The sequence below is a fragment of the Brienomyrus brachyistius genome, chromosome 5 (genome assembly GCF_023856365.1).
Source record: "Brienomyrus brachyistius isolate T26 chromosome 5, BBRACH_0.4, whole genome shotgun sequence".
Classification (NCBI taxonomy): domain Eukaryota; kingdom Metazoa; phylum Chordata; class Actinopteri; order Osteoglossiformes; family Mormyridae; genus Brienomyrus; species Brienomyrus brachyistius.
The window spans coordinates 4947632-4971363 of record NC_064537.1 but is presented as its reverse complement, the minus strand read 5'-3'; the positions used below and the strand labels follow the sequence as shown (position 1 = coordinate 4971363).

Sequence of the window (23732 nt, the reverse complement as noted above, 5' to 3'; positions counted from 1 at the left end):
GTAACTTTCAGTTTTGGGTCATTCATCTCTGTCTTGCTCATATGTTTGATCCCCCATCCTGCCTCCAGTCCCTCCTCGATGCACAGTGCTTGTGACTCCTGCTAATGAAGATCCTTAGGAGCAACATTTAGCTAATATTAAAATAGACATGTTCACTTATTGACTATGTGAGTTACTCTTTTCATATTACAGTGGTGACATATGAATAAATAAGCATGTAATTCGTCTGTGTCAGCTATGAAATAGTAAAATGTCTGCATGCAGGAATTGAAAAGGGACCTTGAATATAAGTGATAGCAGACAAAAGTTGTTCAGTATTGTGGGTCTGGGAGTTAGGGGCACAAAACCCACCCATAAAGCCTCAATTCCAGCCGGTCTCCATGGAGACCACAGCTGACTGGTCTGCTGCCATTCTAAATGAAGTGGGGGGGGGGGAATAAGTAAACTTCCAAAACTGCACCTTATTTGGGGGCACATGTTAGACTCGGGGTGTCTCCCTTGTTTTTTGTCACCTATGGGGCTCCGGTCGCCGTGGTGAACAATGCAGGCGCTATTTGGAGGAGTGGGGGTCCAGTCTGAGTAACAGCATCTAAGATTGGGTGTCTTCTGAAGCGCAGACCGCCTCGTTATCGGAACATGCGGGTGTGACGGCTGCCGTTTTGCACAAATGATTGTTCATTGATAAAATCCTACAGCTAGGCTACAAAAATAGACACAGAGCAGATATAAAAAGCCCTGCCTGCCCACACAGAGTCGGGCTCTTTTCATTACGGGCCGTAAGGGGCTAACCCTGCTCGTTCTTCACAGCTATGCACAATATCCCTTCATTACCTCATGGCTAACGGGGAATCAGCCGCATGTACATGGTTTGGTTTGAGTCCTTCAGCAGACTACAGGCCAAAGATGTGCGATGGAAATTTAAGCATATCATTAAATCATAATATAAAGACTTGGACAAATAGATGCATAATTCCACTGCCAATACAAAGCAAATAAACAACATTAAGTACATTTAGTTCTGGAAAATCCTGGAATCCAGTCCAGGGTGTCCCCTGCCTCGTGCCCTGTGATGGACTGGCATCCCATCCAGGGTGTCCCCTGCCTCTTGCCCGGTGATGGACTGGCATCCCGTCCTGGGTGTCCCCTGCCTTGTGCCCTGTGCTTCCTGGGACAGATTCCAGGGTGTTGGTGACCCTGAACTGGATAAGCGGTTGTTTGATGGATGGTAGTACATTGATATTAGCCGGAACAATGCAGAATTTAAATTAATTACCGAATCAATTACTGTTTTGACACTCTTGTCGAGAATGAGTTTTATTCAGCACCAGACAGGTGAGTCATCACAACAGAGACATCCACAACGGCGTAAACCTTATCAGCTCTTGTTGCATTTGCAAACATATGCTAAAATGAAATGGCAGCGAGTATCGGCAAGTATGGCCGAGTATAGCTAAGGGACAGGAGGACAGTTTGGGCTGCTTTTTCTTTGCCCTTTACATGGAACTTTCCACACTGCACTTGCTACAGTGGCATCCTCTCCCAGCTCTCATCGCTTGCCTCTCAGTGATATTCCAAAGCAGTTCTGGGTTCAGGGACAGTCATTAAAAGTCCGCCTGGTGGCACCATATTTCCCGTAATTGCGGCTCTCGTCTGCAGGGGTCCTCGTGAAGGAGAGCGGGCAGCATAGCTGGCTAACTCCAGCTCCGGCAGAGTGGCCTCCCGCCATTCAAGGGGCTCCGTTGTGTGTATTTGCGGACTTTATTGCCCATTGTGACAACAGTGAGGAAAATGTTTGTGGTCAGAGACCAGGGTCTGCGAGAGTCCCTGGATGAGCTGGAGTGATGAGCTGTGCTCAGGGGTCCTGCAGTGATATTACCACTCTGTCTTAATCAGGATTGGAAAGCAGGCCTTTTGGGCCCCAGGCACGACTGTGCTCATGTGTGTAAATTCTGGGGGGTGATGGTGTAACCCCCCCCCCAATTACTTAGAACCAGCCAATATAACTCTCTGGACCCCTTAAATTGATGGATACTTCAACTCCCATAATGCTCAACCAAAGCAATGCCCTTGATTATTGCCATATCCAATATGTATGCAAGCACAGGCATACTCAATAATTTAATTCGTTTAATCTTCTTCTTGGCTTTTGTCAACAAAAAACACACTATAATATTAGACAGGGGGTGTGAATCTACCAAGGCGTGGTGAAGTTAGGTGACAAGGCACTCAGCCCCGCCCACCAGGCCCCACCCACCAGGCCCCGCCCACACACTCAGTCCCCCTCTCACCAATGGCCAGCCATTATTCACTTTCAGTTTTCTCGTCTTCTGTGTTGTAACACCCATCACCCCCAAATAATGTCAACATACTTTCCCTGTGGATCAGATTGCCACCCCGGCTAAATCCTACACAAAATGCACAAAGAATTACTACTGCATTCACCATATTACATTTAACAGGCAGATGCTTTTATCCAGAGCGACATGTGTTTTTTAGAGAGAAAGCAGAGTCCGCCAGTCCCTGGGGCAGGTGGGGGCCTTGCTCAGGGGCCCGACGGTGACATCGCTCTGCTGACTACTGGGCCACACCCCCTCAGATGAATCCCACCCAGCCGCTCGCTTTCAGAGCAAACCTCCCTTGCTGATACCTCCATGCCTTTTGTAATTTGCAGCTGCTCTCCTGAACAGTGACTCCTTGTCTCTACAAAAGCCTGAAGTACAGGTGCTCCCATCCAGAAAGAATCAGCTGCATCGACCCCGATACATCAATACATCACTAAAAAGCACCGGAATGGAACAGACGGCCCAGGGACTGCAGAGGAGGCCCCTGATACTCTGGGCGTGTGGCGGAGATGCCGCTGACTTTTGCTTCAGCTCTATTAATGGGGCTCAGTTCCCAGCTGTGACCCCGCATCTGAGCGGGATTATGTTAGCCTGACTCGTAGGAGAGTGGCGAGGCTGCAGAGCGGTCCAGATGAGCCCCGCATCAAGGCCTTTGTTGTTCGGAAGCTAAAATCCATGCAGAGAAGCCAGCCTCACCGTTAGCCAATGACAAGTTTTGAAGCATTGAATGTCAGTGGAGGGCGGCACATTGGCCAATAAGCTTTCAGGTGGGGTCGAAGCCTTTTTGGCTCCGCCCCTGAATACTCCCCTGCTGCCCCAGAGTCTGTTTTCCCGCCAGATTCAGGCAGGGGGACCGCTAATGGTCGGGAAGATTGAACTCGGAATTCAGATGGGACAGGAATGAGAGGGAAAACAAATTAATTAAGCGGGAAGTAAATGTGAAGAGAGAGGAGCTGGAGGGGAATGTCAGAAAGTAAACATTGCAACCAGAAGCATATATTTCAAGTTCTTTTCGCAGGAGATAAATGAAAAGAGCACGTCAATGGAACGTTAGATAAATAGCATTAAGGTATTTGCATTTGGCTGCTTAAATACATAGTCGAGGTACGTTTAACAGTGAATGAAGCTTGTAGCATGACTGCAGTTTTCTCTGTGGGACACGACCCCATATCCTCAGTCAAAAAAGTGCTTAATAACAGGCAGACTCTGTTACGCTGCCTGACCTCATATTCTCTTTTGACCTGTTATGCCTTCTAGCAGAGCAAATGGTTAAAACCGACATTCTGTTTGCAAATATAGGCACACTATGTTGGCCAACCTAGCAATGCTCCAGCAACCAGGAGCGGATTCTCAGAATGAAGGCAGCATTGGCAGCATGGCCACAGGAAAACAGGAATACGAAAACGCAGGAACATAGGAACGCAGGAACAGAGGAACGCAGGAACATAGGAACGCAGGAACATAGGAACGCAGGAACAGAGGAACGCAGGAACATAGGAACATGGGAACATAGGAACGCAGGAACATAGGAACATGGGAACACAGGGACATAGGAACACAGGAACATGGGAACACAGGAACATAGGAACATGGGAGCACAGGGACATAGGAACATGGGAACACAGGGGCATAGGAACATGGGAACACAGGAACAGAGGAACATGGGAACGCAGGAACAGAGGAACATGGGAACGCAGGAACATGGGACCGCAGGAACACAGGAACATAGGAACATGGAAACACGGGAACACAGGAACATGGGAACGCAGGAACACAGGAACATGGAAACACAGGAACACAGGAACACGGGCAGAGTTTACAATATCAGTAATGGAGAAAAAGCAGACTTTAAGTAGAATGAAGGTGATATTGCAAAGATCACCAACTAAGGAAAGGAAGCTTCTGGGCTTGTGTTAGAATCCAGGTGTCTGTGTGTCATTGTCTATGTGTGTCATTGTCTATGTGTGTCATTGTCTATGTGTGTCATTGTCTGTGTGTGTCATTGTCTGTGTGTGTCATTGTCTGTGTGTGTCATTGTCTGTGTGTGTCTGTCTGTGTGTGTCTGTCTGGGTGTGTCTGTGTGTGTTCATATGTTTTAGTGTGTGTATACGTGTGTGTGTGTGTTTCAATGTGTGTGTTTGCGCACATGTGTGTGTGGGCGCGCGCGTGTGTGTGTCTGTGCGTGGTTGCCCACACACACACACTCTGCCACCTTACTCTCCTTTTATCTAGATAAATGCCTGTCATAATCAGAGCCAGCCCATAATCACTCTCAATATTCCTCCAAGCCAAAACAGGCATTTGGCACAGCCCCCACCCGCCCCAAGACACCAGGAAACCTCCAATGTCTCCCTGCCTTCAGCCTGCCTTTCCCATGCGTTTTACTTAATAATAATTTACTATCTGCCGATACTCTTGTATAGTTAATCCCCAAAGCTATCTGAAGCGGCACCCAAATCTATCACAGCTAACACACCTACTGGAGCTCCGAGCTGAAGGGTCATTTTGTCTGTCCTATTGGCTTTTTGTCTTGTTAGCAGTAGAGGACTGATTAGTGTGTTATGGCAGAATATAGGACCCACAACCAGCCACCCACCATACCTGTATCCTTTATACGCATTTTACACTTTGCATTTTCCTTCTTGAAAGGCTTTATTTATAACCCGCGCGCTCAATCTGAAACGCCCACATCTATTAAAAGAGTCCTACACTCAGGAGGTGCCATGCCCATTCTTCCTACTCACATTAGGTATTTGCTTTTTTTTTTCCTGCCATTGTTCTCACAAGACGAAATCTACAGGTAGCCAGTGCTGATTTGCTGAGGTTATCCACAGCAATGCCTGTGGGGCCATGTTGTCCGAACCGGTGTTCCTCAACCCGGGTCCTGGGGGCCGATGCTGGAGCTTTGGTGTTCAGGTGTGCTGGGATCTGGGAGGGCGTGAAAATGTGGACTGTCTGGGGGCGCCTAAGCACTGGGTGGAGAAAGAGTGGGTTAAACCAGGGGTGGCCAATCATATCCGCAAAGGGCCGGTGCGGATTTTCACTGCAACTCCCTAATTAGGCCACTAATTAGAGGACTGACTGGCTGAAGAGTCCTCACATCTGGGTGTGAACAGCTGACCTAAAGCTTACCCCAAAAACCCGCACACACACCGGCCCTTTGCGGATAAGATTGGCCACCCCTGGCCTAAACCATCTCAAGGTCTGGGCTGTCATTTAGATTTCCTGTTTGTCCAGGAAAGATGTGATGACTCTAGAGCACAAGCAGCTATTTTGACTGCACTTGACAGGTCAGATATGCACTGAGGAAAAGTACACAGATCAGTAAACGCAACCGATCCCAGGCAGACCCTGTGTTACCATGGAGACGTCCAACTGAAATGGGCGGGGCTGGAAAATATCAAATATCTATAAAAATAGTCAATGGATTTTAAAGGGTCAGTCTGATAGCAAATTGTTCATATCAGAATCTATGTACTCTCAGAACAGCTACATCTTCCAAAAAGTTTACATTGTTTATTCCAAAAAACCCAAATAATACTCAAATAATCAATTTTTTTCATGCCCAGATTTATGCAAAATATGAAGCTCACCAAAATGTGTGGTAATTATGATTTACCACCTACTGTTATTTTATACTAAACTGATCATTATGTACACAACTTGCAAAATACCTTCCCATCTCATGCCTTTTTCATAAAAATGAACCACACAGATAACAACTGACCTTTAATCTTGATTAAACTGGAATGATTTATCATGTGGGCCGAAGGAACGGCTGAAAACAGATGACAAAAGACAGGGGATGCCCCAAAGACCATGAGGATCAGACCATTAGCAGAATTTAGTTTAATCCGTTTGGCAGCCGAAAACGGCAAAGCGTTTTAAATCTGACTCTGCAGAAATGGTCACCTTTCAATGTTTATCTTTGGTCTTCCAAGGGAAGAGCAGCAAGGGGACCTTGTAGCGTGTCCCCAGGGCACGAGTAGAATGGGGAGCGATGTGTAAATGGGTTTGGGCCTGACGTGAGGCATTATTAATATCAGTTTAGCCAGGAATGTTACTGCTCACCTCCCTGTTAGAGAGTAAATTCAGTATAATTACCCATCTGTAAATTTCCGTAAATCTCCGAATTTATTAGGACAAACTCTCAGAAGATCCCTCCGTCTCTAACGTTTTCCATTTGGTTCGTGGTACAAGATGCACCCCCTCAGAAATCCTTTCATTGCCATCCACACAAGTGCAGATACAATGGAACGCTTTTAGTTTTCACATATCCCATCATGCTCTCCTTTTGTAGGGCATGCACACAGATATGCAGGTGAGAGCGAGGGGGGGGGGGGCTCAGCACAGTGTCGTCCATTTATTCGGCACCCCTGGGTTGAGATCTTTGTGTGGGGGCCCAACACAGATGTGACTATTCTGTCGAGCTCCAGATGAACACCAGCACCTTCCATTCAAAGGCTCAGAGGTCTCAGGCGCTAAGCCGGACACCACCTGTTAGTGGGTCAATTTATCTACATATGGCATGATTATTTTTTTTCTTTTTTGCATGTGACTAAAAATGATTATCTGGCATATCTGAAAAACAGCCCTCCATCCACTTTACATCCATTCATCCGGTGCGGGGTCAGGGGAGGCGCCTTCCCTGCTAAATGTGGAAGGTGGAGAATAATGGCATCTAAAGATGTTCACACTTCAGCATTAATCCCCAGTGGCGCAGCCTGAAATGGCGTCTACATGAGGGAGAAGACTTTGCAGTAGGCGGGCAGGCAGGTTTTCTTTTATTTGATTCATTGTTTCATTTCTAAATTATTTTATGCTACAATATTGTTTCCATTTTAATTAGCTATTTGAAAGCATACTGCACAAGTGGATGGTTAAGCACAGAAATATATACGGAAATATATATAGTAAGCTTGTGGGAGGTAGACAGAAGGGTTAGGCAATCTCGTGTTACCATGGCGACTGATCACCAAGCCTGGAACTGTAGACGCCTTCGTTAATGAAACCCAGTGAGCCCAAACTGGACTTATGGCTGCTGTAGGGTAAACAGGGTCAGCTGGCTGCAATCACGGATTTCAGCAGGGCCGCTCAGGAGTCCAGCATTGCACTGCCGATCTCCGATTTTAAATGTATATGTTTGCTGTTCTTCTGGTCTGTCTTCCCGCCCCCCCCTGCTGATTTTGAATAAACGTGCACAGGGCTGCAGACTTCATGCGAACGTGTCGAGAGGCGCTCATTACCTCACGGAGTGGGGGCGAGGACCTTGAGGGATGCAAATCCGGACAGCGCACCTCCAAGAAGGACCCCTCAGGCAAAGACAAACGGAAGCATGCAGGTTCCCGCCGGACTTCGCCGCTGATTACCGTGTTGCCCACGGCTGTTTAGCTCAAAGAAAAGGAAAATGTTTTCTTTAACGATATAATAAGAATTTAATTGCATCTTACAGTGTGTCACTGGCTTAACAAATTGTATCATTTTCTGTTTTTTTTACTGCATTTTTCTGTTAATTTTCTTAAAGGCATTTTGAAAGGGTTTTAACTCCTTTCCTGATTTAACCATCAGGATCCAATGCGATAGTCAATTAGAGGAGGTTCTGCCTGATTCTGTAGGACCTGACATCAAAGGTGAGGCTTATGCTCGATTCCACCAGGTGCCAGAAGTAACGAGATGGGAAGATTGGCCCAGTGGGCAACATACCTGTGTCTCGTTAAACATTCACACATGAAAATGAGTTTGCAGGACACCAGTTTGGGGATATAATTTCTAAGAAGACTTTCTAAATGAGCACCACTTTCACCATGGGGGGCAGGAGGGTGGTGATTGTGAGACTAGCTAAGCAGCACAGGTTTGTCAGGGGGGGTGTAAGATGGCCTTCTGGATAAAAATAGACTGCAGCTGCAACGATCTCCCGTTCTGGTGCGTCTGTCCCCCATAATTGAGACGGAGCAGGGCGAAACAATGGCGTGCCTCTTCCGTGGGGCCTGGGGGAGGGGCCTCTCTCTCTCCGCTGCCTAGGGTTCCAGCAGGTGGCTGATCCAACCAATTAGGCACATCTGAAAGGCGAATCTCATTATTGCTGTTGCCTCTCTTAATGGATACTGCACACTGCTAATATAAGCCTGCGAAGTTGTCTTTGTTCTCTCTGTATATTTAGGTGCGCCTACGCTGACTTGCGTTGCATCAATTGGCTCCTTACCAATAAAAATGGTTCAGCTCATTCCCCGTTGCTCAGACTCTTTTGACAATAATAAGCATTTCCCCTGAAGCTAATCAGTGTAAGTAACCTGTGACCTGTTATGGTTATAAGCTTGGATCTTTAACCGCAGCGCCCCCTGCTGCATGAGAGTATATTTCCCTCTTTGCCAATGAGCTTCCACATCATAGTCAGTACAGGTGCATCACGAAGGGGAGCAGATGGACTTGAGATTTTCCTCTCCCTCCTCTTCAGGATTCATCCACCTGTTCCCTCTTTCCCCCTCTTCTTTCCGCCTCTCGCTCATGGTTTTTCCGATGTGCTTTTTATAGGCTTCGATATCACATGCATGCTGCTGGATGAGTGGGTGGACGGACTCGTTCAGACGGAGGCATTTTGTCAAAATGTCACAAGGCAGAGCAGGGGAACGTGAGCGTGAACGAAAGCGAAGTGGCAGCGGCACAAGGCTGAAAAGGAGGGAGCGAGTGGCGCTGCGTAAGCCTTCATGTCTACAGATTTGTTTTTATGTTCAATAGCAGAATTGAATATCAAAACCTGTTACTTGCTAAGGATTGCCTCACTTGTAGGTCGCTTTGGGTAAATGTATCTGGAGGGAGGTGTGTGGCTCAGTGTCTTAGCATGCTGTGCCTTTGATTTGAAGGTCAAATCCCAAGCCCAGCAGAGGCCTTCAAACCAGGCCCTTAACCCCCAGGGACAGTCTGACCCTGCCTTCTCAGAAAGATGCATGGATGTTGTTTTGGATAAAAGCATCTGATAAGTAAGATGTTAATGTAAGAGCTGTATAAATGTTAATACATTTTCCCATCTGCTAACTTCCTGGGGAGGGCCGGGGGGCTGGGTCCTAGGAAATATAAAAGTTTAAAAGACTGGCAGTGTATTCACGTGGTGGGTGTGGCCTGGTGTGACACAGAGGCGGGACTGAATCCAGTTTCTCTTAACTCTTACCATTGGCTACTGCTGCCCTGACTCACTGGCTGAGCTTAAATATCAACAATTAGCGAGATGCTCTCTCTCTCTCTCTCTCTCTCTCTCTCTCTCTCTCTCTCTCTCCCCTGCGCCCCCCTAAATATCACCACCCGCCCCACACCGACATTCGACAGCTCCCCCTTTCAGAAAGGGGTTCTGTTCTGGTCGTCTTTGAGGGCCGCTCTGCCACGGCACTGCCAGCCTGGCGGCTTTTTAGAAAGTGATTCATTTTCTGTCGCAGGCATGAAAGGACGTGTCAGCTGGTCTCTCAGCTTGAAGTGTGGGGTGGGGGGGGGGGTGTGATGACTCGCTCTTCTCACCAACCCCCCCCCCCCCGCCCCCCCATCGTGGTGCGTATTTTCTTTACTTCTTTCCATCTTTTGCCAATATAGGTGTTCAATCCTTGTTGCAAATGGTGGGGGGGGGCAGCCATGGGGTCTCTCACAGAGGAAAGGTGTGGGGTTAGGGCAGACATTAAGCTGCCACCCCTCCCACAAGTCACATGGTGCAGGTCACATGGTACAGGAAGAGCCAGACGTCGTGTTAATCTCAAAGTGCTACCATATCCCCTGACATGCCCCCCCCCCACTAGCAAAATAATTTACACCTTTTGCTGCATCAGGCAAGGTCTGTTTTGGGTATAACACTTAAATTTCTTCTAGTGCATTGAAGCAGACCAGTCAATGCAGGGGTGGAAGAACTCACACATATGACCAAATGTATTTGAGATAAACTTGCTTGGCATGAATTCCTAACTTCCAGATATATAAACATATAAAGTGAGTTGCGAATGCAACTCAGACCCAACAAGCTTAACACAAAACTCCCCCATGCTATACTTGGAAGGAAAGATCCTGCATCTTGATTATGCTGTGAAAGGTGCCATATCTGTGCATGTGCGAGTGAATGGTGAGTGAGTGAATGTTGAGTGAGTGACTGGTGTGTGAGTGAATGGTGTGTGAGTGAATGGTGTGTGAGTGAATGGTGTGTGAGTGAATGGTGTGTGAGTGAATGGTGTGTGAGTGAATGGTGAGTGAGTGAATGGTGAGTGAGTGACTGGTGTGTGAGTGAATGGTGTGTGAGTGAATGGTGAGTGAGGGAATGGTGTGTGAGTGAACGGTGAGTGAGTGACTGGTGTGTGAGTGAATGGTGTGTGAGTGAATGGTGTGTGAGGCAATGGTGTGTGAGGCAATGGTGTGTGAGTGAATGGTGTGTGAGGCAATGGTGTGTGAGTGAATGGTGTGTGAGTGAATGGTGAGTGAGTGACTGATGTGTGAGTGAATGGTGTGTGAGTGAATGGTGAGTGAGTGAATGGTGAGTGAGTGTGCCCAGTGAGGGATTGGTGCCCCGTCCTGGGGTGTTCCTTGCCTTGCGCCTGTAGTTTCTGGGATAGGCTCCGGACCTCGGACCACCCTGAATAGGACAAGCGATTAAAGAAAATGAATGGATGGATATGGAGGTGCCATATTTGTAGGTAAGGGCAAGAAACATGCAGAAGGAGAAAGACACTAGTATGGGAAGTATGGGAAAGAGAGTGGTGAATGACCTCATCAGATTGGGCGGAGCCAATGACACAGGCACCTATAGGATGGGGGAGTGGCTAATGATATAATTTAATTGGGCGGAGTCGATGACACTGGGAAATATAGGGTGGGGGAGTGGTAAATGACATCATTGGGGAAGGGGCTGCCAGTGAAACCAGGGGGGTTGGGGAGCGAGAAGTTGTGAATAACGTCAGTAGGTAAGGAGGGAGTCAATGAAACCATGAGATTCGGAGTAGGTGTGTTGTGAATGACATCATTTGGTAAGGGGCTGCCAATGACACCTGGGGGGTGGGGAGTCGTGAGTGATGTCAGCATCTTTTGGGGGGTGAGGGAGGGGCAATGATACCATGAGGTTCAGAGGAGGAGCATGGTGAATGACATCATTAGGCAAATTCTACTGTGAGGTCTCAAATAGGGGAGTAGTGAATGAGATAATTATGTAAGGACCAGCCAATGATGTTTGAGGTGGGAGGGACAATGGAACTTTAAGGCATAGAAATCAACCAATACTATACCATGAATACTGTATAATTTAATTAAAAGAATGTGTGAGGTAAGACTCCACAGAACACATCACTCATGTCACAGAAAGAAAGTCCAGTATCTCTGCCTGTTTTACAGGTAAATATAAATATCTCTTCGGTGTGTAGTACAGGGAGCCATCAGACACATGAGGTATTTCATACCATGTGAACCAGAGGCTGGCTGCTCTTGCTTCCTCCACCTGGTTTGGAAGCCGCTCTTCCTGCTGCATAAAAACAGCCTGGACTCTCTCCTTTCTCTAGCTACTTGACCGGACACATCGCAGCTGAATGCACCCCATAATCCTGTGCTGGTGTCACGGCGACCGCACCGGCCTGCACTTTGGTGGCCTTCTCCCTTCCTGAGGTTATTGATCACTGGCCGCATGCTAACAATTGCCGTGGATAATGAATCCCAGGTGGCCTTATTTGGAACGATTGGCTCATCTGGAATGCAGTGGTACCTCAGTACTCGAACTCATTAGAACTCGAATTTCTTAAAAGTCGAACCAACCAGTTCGAAAAAAAATATGACCTAGAACTCGGTCTGAATCTTAAAAGATGAACCGTGAACGCTGACCTAAGATAACCTGTACGTGCGGGGAAATGAGTCACACGCACGTCTCTCAGCGGAAACAGAGGGTGACGCTTCGGTCTCAGCCTCGCGTTCGCTGTCATAGCGTCATTTATCGGCGATAGTGCTTTTTTTAATGAAAATATCGTGTAATACACTGCACTTTATATCATTTTGGTAGCCATTGCTACCAATAGTTGTACAAATGTTACAACCTAAAAGTCTGCGATTTACAAACAAATTAACGAACACAGAGTAAGAATAACAATAAACCACAGACCACAGGGCATCGTCTGGTGTTGGCGCTGTGTCTGGGTTTATGAAAAAGGTGTCATTCTTTTATTTTTAACTTTACACATTGTTTGGATACATTTATTGTCTTACTTTACAAATGACTGTTTTAATAAATGTGCTTAGATGTGTTTAGCTTGTGCTCCTCTTGGTTTATCCTGTCCATTTTGTGTTTAAATTATATAAAAAAAACATATTTAGATGTAATTTTTTGGGGTGGGCAACCAACTAATTGGTTCTCCGTTATTTCTTATGGGGAAAATTCGATCAGAACTGGAACTTTTTAGGATTCTAACCTGAATTCTGAATGGATTATGTTAACTTTTCAGCATCCTGCTTTCTGTTTTTTGTTTCATATTTGTTCGGTTTCGGGGGGTCCTGCCCCCTATTTTTACGCATTATTTCATGCATTAAGTCTCTTTGTTGCGGTTGTTGTTGCTGTCGCCTGCGTCTTTCCTGTCAAACCCTCACACCCTGTCCTTGCTCAGTCCTGAGGCATTCTGGGTAACATGACAAGCGTGACGCTGTAGTGGCTGACTTGGATGCGATTGGTTGTAGCTCTGGGCCATAGCGTTGGTATTTGTCAGGGCCGCAGAAGCAGCTCTGGGAGGTACTGGTTGGCACAGAGGCTCAGTTGGGGGCGCTGTTGCTTCACACCACGGTTGGGGGTTCCAATCCCACGCCCTTCTGTGCGTGTACAGTTTGCATGTCCTGTGGGGTTTTTTCTGCAGCCTGAAGCAGGATTATTATAGTTGCCAAAAACTAAAACTACTAGAAAACGTTTTTATAAACTAAAATATAATATGAAAATAAAATTAAACGCCACAACTAAATAAAAAATGATGAATATTTCTTTCTAAACAAACTAGAATAGAAATAAATGTGAAATATTTTCCATTATGATTTTTAAATACAATTTCGCTAAAGTAATGATTTGTTTATCTTTAATTACCATTAATAATGCCTGATTTGCCCATGTCCAGGACATTAGCATTTCATATACATGCAGGTTTTTCTGAAGATCAGTCACATAAATCTACAACTTTCATTCTACACCTACAAAAAAAATTACTTCAACTGAAACTAAACTGGAAAGATAGAAAGATATCATAAAAATAAAAATGAAGCAAATCAAACTGTATTTCAAATGAAAATTGATACTAATATAAAAATAAAAACAATTTAAAAAATCAAAACTATAATAACTATAATAAAGACAGTTAAGCTAACTGGTGTCTCCAAATTGCCCATGGTGCATGATTACCCATGGTGCATGATTGCCCATGGTGTATGGTTGTGAGTATAAGCTGCCAGTGATGGGCTGGCGTCCAGTCCAGGGTGTGTCCCAGCCTGGTGCTCTGTGTTGCCTGAGGCATGGATTAAAAGACGGACATGCCCAGTTCTTTAGCTGCTCCAGTAGCTGCTCCACACCTGTGTCTGCAGATGGTGCTGATCTCATGATCACTTTAGGGACAGAATGGAGTGCCTTGATTTTGCAATCATTTTGAGTGACTGGGAGAGGCTGTCTAGCTCAGGGTTTCTCAGCCTGGTCCTCCGGGAGCCTCAGAGTCCTTGTCCTCCAGATGGTCCATGTTTTTGCTACCTCCCAGCTCCCTGCCCGGACTGATTTCAGGAACAGTGACCTAGCTGGACAGAAGCGATATAACCATGGAGGAAACTCAGATCCTGGCATCTTCCTGCTTTTATGCTAATTTTCACAGCAGAGAAATTCAATGCATGTTGGTTGCAACAGCAGTGTCCTTTCAGGGATTTGACCTGTCACCTTAACCACTATACCAGACTATAACCCAACCACAGCAACTAGTATGTTAGTATGTTACGCCTTATCTTTTGACTTTTGTGTGTATTCAGGATTTCAGGTTCTTCACAGTTCAGAGGTGTGTTGAACTCTTAATCGTCTATTAAATAACAAATTAGCCAATCAGTGAATCCTGCGGGTGGGGGACAGCTGGCAATGCTGCTGTTAATCAAGATTTCTCAAAGCGTCACTGGCAGAGAGCTATCGCATTGTTAGCCAGTGATCAATTGTGTGTTTCCCTTCAAGAGATTCACAGCTGGCTGTACTGGGTGTCCAAGGAGACCAGGCCACGCTGACACATGCAGGACTTCAGTGGGTAGATGTTGCTAAGCACTGACGGAACTGTCAGTTTTTTGCCATTTAACCTTTACTCTGATTGGTAAAATACCGCATTTTACTGGGCTCCATTCCGCGGGGGTCTTAGTCCATGCAGCACCCTAGACAAGCTTCAGCACCAGTACCCCCACCCTGGTGAACCTCACCTCCCAATTTCACTTTGCCACCCCCGGCAGCCCCACAGCAGCCGCTTATAAACCTTTGGTCCACTCCCCTGCTCGGCAGGTTCCCCATGGATGTTAATATGCTCTAATGATGGGTTCTTCCACTTCTTCATTTTCCTTGCCCCTCCACTGCTCTCCTCCCACTCAAGGCATTAGCAGGAGCACCCAGCATGGTGTTCAGTACTGGAGGTGTCAGCTCAACCCGCGCACACAGCTTAATGTTCCGCCCCTCACATTCCGGTGGAGAAACAAACCGACGGGTCATCCAAAATTAGTGAGAACAAGAGCTGCCCTCACAGGGTGGTAATTATCTTAGACCTGGGAGATGCAGGGAAGAGAACTGGCAGTGCGCCTTGTCTCCTTAGAACTAGCACACAAGGGGGCGCTGGAGAGGCCATATTATGGACCCTGCTTGACAGAGTTTGATGAACCAGGAGGTCAACACCCCTCTCCCACAGTGAGCTGAGGCTCCTCCCACAATACCCCTCCCCCACAGTGAGAGGAGGCTCCTCCCATAACACCCCTCTCCTACAGTGAGCTGAGGCTCCTCCCACAACACCCCTCCCCCACAGTGAGACGAGGCTCCTCCACCAACACCCCTCCCCCACAGTGAGAGGAGGCTCCTCCCACAACACCCCTCCCCCACAGTGAGAGGAGGCTCCTTCCACAACACCCCTCTCCTACAGTGAGCTGAGGCTCCTCCCACAACACCCCTCCCCCACAGTGAGACGAGGCTCCTCCACCAACACCCCTCCCCCACAGTGAGAGGAGGCTCCTTCCACAACACCCCTCTCCTACAGTGAGCTGAGGCTCCTCCCACAACACCCCTCCCCCACAGTGAGAGGAGGCTCCTTCCACAACACCCCTTCCTACAGTGAGCTGAGGCTCCTCCCACAACACCCCTCCCCCACAGTGAGAGGAGGCTCCTCCCACAACACCCCTCCCCCACAGTGAGCCGCGGCTCCTCCCACAACGTCCCTCTCCCACAATGAGCTGAAGCTCCTCCCACAACACCCCTCCCCCACAGTGAGATGAGTCTCCTCCCACAACACCCCTTCCCCATAGTGACCTGTATCCCCTCCCACAACGTCCCTCCCCCACAATGAGCTGAAGCTCCTCCCACAACACCCCTCCCCCACAGTGAGCCGAGGCTCCTCCCACAAAGGGCTTATTGATAGACCTGTCAGTGCTGCATCGGGGTCCTGTCTGTGAGCCACAGAGGTGTGTCCGTTCACGCATGAACCTCTCTTTTTATGCGGCAAGTCCTTCTGCTGAAGGGTATCACACCTCCCTCGCTCTCGCTCTCAGTCTCTCTTCCGCTCCCTTTTGTCTCTGATTCTTCTTCACTCTATTTAAGTTCAAGTATCTTTTGTAGACACCAAAGAGGTTTTGCAAGTGAGGTGCTTGAGAAAAAGAAAGCATTTCACCTTAGAAATAACACATATCCCACTGGATTTAATATACACACTTGCTTAAACAGTCTCTCTCCCTTCTGCCAATCCTCTCTTCCTTTTCCTGCCTTCTTTGGACTGAAGAGGAGCTCAGTCAGCAGGTAGATAATGGGACGTCACATTTCTGCTGGGGCCTTTAGGTAATCCAGCCCACCTCCATGTTCGGAGAAGGTTCTGCTGTGTCTCTGGACCAGAGGAGATTACCCTGGGGAATTCTGAGAGTTATTTTAACTCAAAACGGTGTGGCATGTTGGTGCATTTCAGGCCCAGAGAGTACAAATCCAGACCAAGATTTTGTTTCAACCAACACTCAATACTGGTTGGTGAAACAGAGTCTTAGCCTGGTTTTATACGCTCTGCACCTGAAGTCTCCACCTCTGGGGATTAGCACTGTTGCCTCAGACCACTGGGACCAGGTTTTGAGTCTTTGCTATGGCTCCGTGTGTGGAGGTTGCATGGTCTCTCTGTGTTGTCGTATGTTTTACTCCAGGTGTTCCACTCCCCCCCCCCCCCCCCCCCCCCCGCAGCCCAAAAACATGCTGAGGTGAGGTAGAGTTACCAAAACACACAGGCTGACCGCAAACATGCACATGTCTGTGTACGGACAGACTGACCACAGACATGCGCGTGTCTGTGTACGGACAGACTGACCACAGACATGCGCGTGTCTGTGTACGAACAGACTGACCTCACTGCTCCGCATCGGCCAGCATTATTCAGTTTGGGGATTTTGGTCAATAATGAAAAAAAAAACGAAAAACGAAACGAAAAAGCTTGAAAGTCCACCCAGATATTTTATAAGAAGCCGCTAATGTCTGTACATGTCTGCATAGATGCACCTGTGTGCTAATTCAGCGTCATCCGCTGAATTTTAAAATCCATTTGAAATGTAACCTTTGAAATGGTAAATACAGTTAATTACCATTTTCTGAAAGGGTAAAAACCCAAATTATTGCTTCGAGCTTGTGTTTTGGCCGTTGTGGGAGAGATATCACTAGATTGTTTGCATTTTATTTATTTAGTAGATCCTTTTATCCAAAGCAAAAGCGGAGTCAGGCGGCCCCTGGAGCAACTGCGGGTTAAGGGCCTCGCTCAGGGACCCAATGGTGACATCACTCTGCCAACCCTGGGGTTAGAACTGACGACCTTCTGATCACAAAGATTCGTATAAAGAATGAATAGCGTTACGTTTTATGTCTGTTTGCCCTGCTGAGGGTCGAGCGTTTCATACGTCCATAACTTCAGCCTTTTATTCCTAGAATGTGAGCTGGAGTGCAGAAGGCAGCAGAGTGGCTAATGATCTATGCTAATCACTACAAACTCCTAGGCTCCCTTTCCGGAAGGACCTCTGCTATCGCAATTACAGCCAATAAACCTAAGCTGCTTCATTACAAACCAGGCTATGTAATCACCCTGCACGTGGCATCGTAAAAGCCTGAGACATAATGATCTGACATGTTCCATCAATTATTCTGTGGTTTTGCCTAATTCCCATTGGTTACAAAAAAGATTGATAGTCTAAAATCCCACCCACCATGGCTTTTGGGGTCTTTCCTATTCCTAGAGACCACAGCTGTGCTATGGAGTGAAATGTGTTTATTTCTGATTGGTCAGGAGGCAAAGCAGATGGCTGGCTTGATAATCATTGTTCTTCCAATACAAGGGGAGCCCTTCAATACTGGGGCACGTAGTGATCGGAGTCATGCGCTGTCGCCCTGGAGATTAAGCTCCTCTACCCGCATGCTACCTTAACCCCTCGTGAAGCATCCGAACGTTCAGAGGTCAGGGTTGGCCGGCATCCTTGTGAGCCCTTCATAATAAGAGACGTTCATGGCCCGATGGCCGGCATTTCAACCGAGCTCTTTGGCCGTGATTCAGACCTCAACGATGCAGCTGGCCGGACCTGAAGGCAGGCTCTGGGGGTGGAGAAAAGCTGGTGTAAGTCCAGACCCCAGCAGTTTTCAGCCCCCGTTCCTCCATAGCTTCTGAGGACTGGAAAGAGCATCACCAGCTGCTCATCGGTGCCCAAATATCTCCTCAGGCTCCGCCAGGCATAACGCGGTGGCATTCCTAGGGACAGACATTTATCTCCTGCTAATTAATATCAATTATGCAAAGTCTGCTCAGCTTAACCCATTTATTTTCTCTTAATGAACATCAGAAAAGTACACAGCGTGTAATATGATGCGTCTTTTTTGGTACCAGTTTGGTCAGCTCCAGATATCTCGCACCTCTATTGCAGAGCCCGGACTCATGGAGGACACGGAGAACATGCTCCTTTGAACCTCCTCCTTAGCGTTTCTCCCTGGCAGGATCTCACTGCGAGACACCAGCAGCATCAAGGTGCTCAAAACAGCTCTGGAAGGTGGGCGATTGCAGATGTCTTGCTCAAGCTGGTCATGATATTCCCAGTTTCGGTCGGGTGGTCCCGACGTCGTGATGCTACAGTTTAAACTAGCATTCCTACACATTTCTTGCAGGCGGGGAGAGCATTACTTACCCTCCCCACCTCTCCCCAATCCTCGAACTTGGCGACAAGTGCCTTTTTAAACCTGGAGCCCCGCTGAGTTAAAAACCTTTAATGTTTTATGGGAGCTGCTTTGAATTACCCAAGTGAGTAACCATACAATGACTGCTTGATGGCCCCGACCAAGACCCACAACTGCAACAGGGTGCTTTAGTCAATAAGAAGGATCTACACAAAGACTGTCATCCAGTCTGGTGCTGCTGAGTCCTGATAACAGGATGAGCTAAGTGACTGGCGGAGCAAACAGTGACTTACTAAGAATAAAGTTCCATGTAGGTTTAAATACTACTTCCAAGTGAACATAATTGCTGGTAGAAGCTTGCTTATCTGCCTCGCCAGCTGTCAGCTTAAGTATGGCTACCAGCTGTCAGTGAGCTTCTGCAATGGTCACTCCTCACCAGTAGGGGGCCATCAGTGAGGATGGGAGCCTGGAGCATCCATGCTTGGTCATAGTGGTAGAGTATGTTGGGTGAGCAGCAACACAGAGATGAGAAATTGGGCAATGGGTGGGGTGTCACAGGCAGTACTGTGGTTAAGGTGGTGGTTAAGGGTTCTGCTAAAGTTTTAGGAGGGATTCTAGAGAACCAAGTGGCATTTCAGGACAGCAGTCCTACCGCATGGCTGATTTTGTTCATCCTCCGTACCAGCCAGCAACTTCAGCTGTGATCAGACTTTTACCATAAAAAACATAACTCCCCCCCCGCACCTATCAATCAGAAGAAATGACATCACCTTTCCTGAGAGATCCAAACAGAAAGACACAGAGAACAAAGAACCTGTCTTGATTCTAGTGCGACAGAATCATTTGCCAGACGATTTTAAATATAATCCTGTAGATGATTCAGAGATGTTACTGATTGGCTGTAGTAGAAATTCAACATCACAATGACCTGGCAGAAACATGCAGGTTTGTGTTCCTGAAGGCCTACAAAAAACATTGTAAAACTCTCTTGGTCACTAATAAGGAACTATGTGTTCTGTTTCGATACCTGAGACTGTCTTCAGATATTGCCTGGATAGCAAAAACTGAATGACTTATAAAGAAAGTGATATGATTATAATTTAATTTCAAGCCCGGCTGCACATCGGGGCTGCATAGCTGCGGATCGGTCTTCTGGGTCCAATGCATCCCACAGATTAACACGTAAACGGCTGTGTACATCATGCAACAGAAAATGAGATTCGTCAGACTAGGTGATCTCCTTCCATTGTCTCTCTCTGTTGCTTTTGTGTCTGTTGTAGGCGCTTTTGATGGAGCACAGAGGTCAGCATGGGCACTCTGACTGGCCTGCAGATACACGGCCCCATACACAGTAATGTGTCGTGATACGTCACTCCTGTGACCGTCGCTGCAATTACCCGCCACAGTAGTCCTTCTGTAACTTTGTACTGGGCAGGATAACCTTCATTCACATCCCGCGTCGATGAATCCTGGTCAGCTAACACCTTGACGCCGATGTCTGGCTTTTCTCTCCTCCAACCTCTCTAAGCAGCTACTCACCATGGCTGACGGTGAGCGCCCCGTACGCTTTGCCGTTTCAGAGATGCTCTGACACAGCCTTCCTGCCTGTTTCTTCTGCATTCAACATATCGCATACAAATACAGAATGTTAACTTACCACCTAATATACCTCAGACCTTGACACGAACTGTATTTATGAGCTAGTCAACATTATTTGCTTCCTATGAAGGTAGTTATCTAAATTAAGCGAACTATACGATTATGGAGTAGATGTGAGTAATGACGAACAGATATTGGCTGTCCTGCTGGACAGAGCATTCTGTGAATTGGACGGCTCTGCCTCCCCCCCTCCCTCACGTCCGGCTGTGACTCGCACGCGCGTGAATAACCCTTCGGCTGCTCCGCGGTCCTGCCTTCTGCCGTGTGGCGTGTACAAGCTGGTGGCCCCAGTTACTCAAATCTTGACTTGAATCAGCAGAAACACGTTTAGCCTGAAACATCAAACAAGGACTTGCAATAACAAACAAGCCACTTCACACACCTAAGGCGGTTCGTCACCTTTTGCAATATATCTTACCGATCACTGCTTTAGGCGAATACAGTGATTTTATTGTCTATTTTTTGTTTTTCATATTATTTTCCTCTGATTTACGTGGTTCCATTTTCAGCACAAACCATGTATGTTTGTAAATATGACAAATGACACTTGAAACTTGAAACATTATCGTAAATCTTTTGAATCAACACGGGGTGAATCATTGTTGAACAACTTTGGGGACGGATTAGGATTTCAGTATATTTATCCAGTGAAGCTGTAAATACTGTAATAGACAAAAACAATTAAAATGTAAAAAAAAGACTTACAAACGGCTTATAGTTGTATTGCTGCCGGAGCTGCTAAGGGTTAAGGGTTGACGATCCCTAACCGTTGAAATTTCTGAGTGACATCATCTCAGCATTTCAGAGATGCTTTATTTCAATAAATGCATCTTCCATTTCAGCAAGGAGCTCCTAAATGTCACCTTAGATAAAGAAAGACCTCAAGGGGCTGAGCTCATTTTCCTGTGAATTCACGTACTCTAAACTAGATTAGTATTATGTCAATACTTCCAAATCTGTACTGTTTTTTAAATACACAACCTGTTTGTCGCACTTGCTGGCATGTGTACATCCGTCAAGTATTTAATAATTTTTTTGCAGAGTGATCACAGACAACTGAAGCACCTTTCCAGTTGCTTGTGGTCACCAATAACTCGTGTTGACAATGTGTGCAAAGTTTGTGGAATGTTTGATCGACAATTTAATACCCAGCATCTTGTCAATTGTTAATGCGCGTCCAGCATTCACTGCAGCTCAGTATTTAATGGAAATGCAGTTGAAATTAAAATTTGTGACGGTAATTTACTCATTTACATGACGGGTGGTTTTATCCAAAGTGGCGTATGGCCAAGAATGTGGAATCAGTCTGGAGCAAATAGGGCCTTGATCAGGGGCCAAACGAAAACAACATCCTGCTGACCATGGGACTTGAAGCCACAACCTTCTGAATCACTGAGCCACCCACACTTGAAGCCAGTGCCAAGGAAAATGCGGTTATTACTAAGCCCTGTCGTCTCAAATACGAAATAATTGAATTTATACTATTTATAATATTATGGTACGTAAACATACAACATTAATTTAATAAGAAAATAACCTGCAATCCAGCACCCCAGAGCCACACATTTAATTGGGCAAATACTCTTAGAGACAAAATTAATGGGTCGTTAATTAATTATACTTCATTAAAATATATGTACTGTCACAGGCAGCCCAGAATCAATTTCATGAGTTACCTGCCACAGGCAGAGATGTGCTCCGATGCTTTGCTCTGCTGATCAGTCACCTTGGCTGCATACCTGTCATCCTGAGCCCCCAGCCTGAGCCCCCAGCCCAGGAAGCATTCAACACTCACAGGCTTCCCTGCTGAAGAGCATGTGTGCAGTGTGAGCTGTGACCCATCTGTCTAACTGTGCTTTTTGTGCCTGTCTTTCCTGGAAACCTGTTAATAAAGTTCTTAGTTTGTTGCCCTATTCTCTGACGCAGAGTCTTTAACCTGTTAGATGCCATGTTACAGCCTTTGCAAGCCTGAGTCAGCACAATGCAACATGGAAAGGGAGACCACTAATGGCATAGTTTGAGATATTAGGGGGTGGGCACCGCTTAATAATTTTAAAGGTGTATTATTATTTCGGGAGGGGATTAAGTTAAATTAATTATTGCCCCCCCGATCTGCTTAGTTCCTACGTTCCTGGACCTCACATGGATTAGGCTCAACTAATGGTGTTTATTGGAAAATGAAGTGAAATTTCAACATAAGCCAGACATCACTGTAAGCAAAAGGTTAACGGAAAAAAATCAGTATGTGATAAACCCTCCAAAAGGTGCTGGTCGGGGGACAGGGGGTAACCTTTATGCCCCCCTGCCCCCCCCACCCAGAGGTGTGGCTGGCCAATTAAGAGTAACTGCCCAAAGAGTAACTCCCCCCTGCGAGAGACACCAAACACAGAGAACTATATTTATCTTAGCTGTTTAACTGGCAGATGAAAAGTAAGATGGCATCAAGTCAAGTGGAGAAATTGTAATTCATTTTGTAATTCATTTTCAGTATTCAGTATTGCTGTTAGATGCTGTGCCTGGCAGGCTGCAGGTGTAGGCATGCCCCAAAGCTGGAGAGGGCGATGTCAGCCGAGTAGTATCAAAACGGGAAGCTGTGATGAGCAGCTGCATTTAAAAATGCGTGGCTATTAACAGGGAAGTCCTGCAGCTTAACCTTAGCGTATTGCATCCATTTGCATTCAAGTATTTTTTATGCTAATATTTAGGAAGAGAAAAGCGCAATAATTCCACCAGAATTCATCAATCGTAACAAAGACGGGAAATTCATGAGACCTGCACTTTCCTCTTGGTAAAATGCTGCAAATCCATCCTTTGTTTGAAATATCGCTTTCGATTATTATAATGTCATCAAATGGACATCGTATTTAAGATGCCATTATGGAAATAAGGTCCCAGGGTTTCATTAACTCCACCTAAACCTGTTCTAAGCAGAGCTCAAGGTTGATGAGCGGGCTGAGGGGTTATCAGATTCTCAGAATGATGTGTGCAAATGGCCATGTCAAGCTTTCTGTCTGGACAGATTATTATAATATTCAGTGACCCAGGACCAAGAAATGTTTCACTGAAGACGGTAATATGTAAGTGCTGTATGAACATATGCTGTATGTGTCAAGGGTCTGTGCCTTTTGTATCGCTGAGCTGATTCGGCGGCTCATCAGTATGCTGAAATGAACACGCACGTCTCCCGGTCACCGCCCCCCCCCCCCCCCCCCCCCCCCCTTCACAGGGCTGCCAGCGTCACTCAAAAAAACAAACACCCAAGAGCGGTGACAGCGTCCTAAGGGGCGGCTGCTTCCTGCGTGTTTTTGGGATGTGCTGACAGGGAGATGCACATTTCCAGCAGCGGATGGTACATT

At 46.7% G+C, this 23732-nt stretch overlaps 1 long non-coding RNA gene across 1 annotated transcript; it reads left to right on the top strand.

Annotated features, from left to right (window-relative positions):
* The first annotated feature begins 7578 nt into the window (after positions 1-7578).
* Positions 7579-9222, top strand: LOC125742470 (uncharacterized). Its single transcript, XR_007398116.1, has 3 exons — positions 7579-7683; positions 7911-7972; positions 8874-9222. It is a non-coding gene; the product is annotated as an uncharacterized LOC125742470 (long non-coding RNA).
* Positions 9223-23732: the final 14510 nt, after the last annotated feature.